The 1,618-nt window shown below is 40.8% G+C and overlaps 1 non-coding gene across 1 annotated transcript; it reads left to right on the top strand.

Annotated features, from left to right (window-relative positions):
• Nucleotides 1-234: 234 nt before the first annotated feature.
• TRNAW-CCA (transfer RNA tryptophan (anticodon CCA)) lies at nt 235-307 on the top strand. The gene has a single exon. It is a non-coding gene; the product is annotated as a tRNA-Trp (tRNA).
• The last annotated feature ends 1,311 nt before the right edge of the window (nt 308-1,618 follow it).

Below are 1,618 nucleotides of genomic sequence, written 5' to 3'. Positions count from 1 at the left end.
ACTAACAATCTTCTACATTTCTGAATTTGCCTGGCCACACCCTTTACCTCATGAATTGCCTTACCACTTTGGAATGTCAACTAATGCCTTCATACTACTGCAATCATTTGCCAATTTCTTTGTATCATGTCCAGTGTATTTGTATGGCACCACAAAAGGGTGAGTTGCTTTGGAAAGTTCATGATGTCATTAGAAAATGTCTACATTAAAAGGATCATAAAAGTTAGAGGGACCTCCCTGGTGGTCCAGTGGCTAAGACTCCATGCTCCCAATGCAGGGGGCCCAGGTTCGATCCCTGGTCAGGGAACTAGATCCCACATGCTGCAGCTAAGAGTTCGCATGCCACAAATAAAGATCCCACATGCCACATCAAAGACTGAAGGTCCTGTGTCCCACAACTAAGAGCTGGTGCAAATAAATACTTTTTAAAAAGAATCATAAAAGTTAGAGAAGGATGCGTAAATGCTGTGAGTCAGATCTATTTAGAGTGAGTAAAAGTACAAACTCAGTTTTACAAGTATTTCAGGTAAACATCTTTCATAGTGAAGTTTTATAGGAGATCTCTAAAGTGACTACTTTCTGGATATTCTGTCTATTCCTTAGGGGAACAAGAGGTTATCTTTTTTTTAACTTCATAAAATAAAAATAAAAATCTAGTGATTGGGAATAAGATTTATATAACTACAGTCATTGCACATTTTAGTTTTTTGCTGAACAGAAACAAAAATTATGAATGTAGCACACACTACTTGATAATGTTCCTTACTGCAGCATGACTGAATTTTTTTCTCACTAAATTCTTATAATCTATGGAACAAATACTTCATACTACTTTGTTTCTAGTTTGTTCTTTCCTTTTTTATTTATTTATTTATTTATTTATTTTTAAACAGTTCCCCAGTTATCTATATCAGGCCTCCTCAGTCAGCTTCTATAATCCCATGTAGGAACATGAGTAATGGAACAAGTCAGATAGCAACTGATAACTTAGTTATCCAGACCCAGCAAAGGCCCTATAGAGATCATCATAACAAAGCTACATCGTCACCTTAATCACCGGAAGGCAGATTTTACACTTATACTTTCTTAGATATTTTATGAACTGCTTTGCATGCTCCCTCTTCACATCAGCTTGGTCTTGGAAGAATGTATGAAAAGTAGGTGCTTCTGGATCTTCAATGTAATAACAGGCCAAGGTAAGAGACTTCTTGTTCTTTCCTTTTTTAAGGATTGCTAGTGCTAGTCACTCCAGTGCACCCCACCATGGGGTGCAATGGCACCCCACTCCAGTGCTCTTGCCTGGAGAGTCCCATGGACAGAGGAGCCTGGTAGGCTGCAGTCCATGGGATTGCTAGGAGTTGGACACAACTGAGCGACTTCACTTTCACTTTTCACTTTCATTCATTGGAGAAGGAAATGGCAACCCACTCCAGTGTTCTTGCCTGGAGAATCCCAGGGATGGGGGAGTCTGGTGGGGTGCCGTCTTTGGGGTCGCACAGAGTCGGACACGACTGAAGCGACTTAGCAGCAGTGCTAGTCACTCAGTCATGTCCAACTCTTTGCAACCTCATGGACTGTAGCCCGCCAGGCTCCTCTGTCCATGGAATTTTCCAGGCAA

The sequence above is a fragment of the Bos indicus genome, chromosome 15, assembly GCF_029378745.1.
Source record: "Bos indicus isolate NIAB-ARS_2022 breed Sahiwal x Tharparkar chromosome 15, NIAB-ARS_B.indTharparkar_mat_pri_1.0, whole genome shotgun sequence".
NCBI lineage: Eukaryota > Metazoa > Chordata > Mammalia > Artiodactyla > Bovidae > Bos > Bos indicus.
The sequence above is the reverse complement of the archived record's forward strand: the minus strand, read 5'-3'. Positions and strand labels throughout refer to the sequence as shown.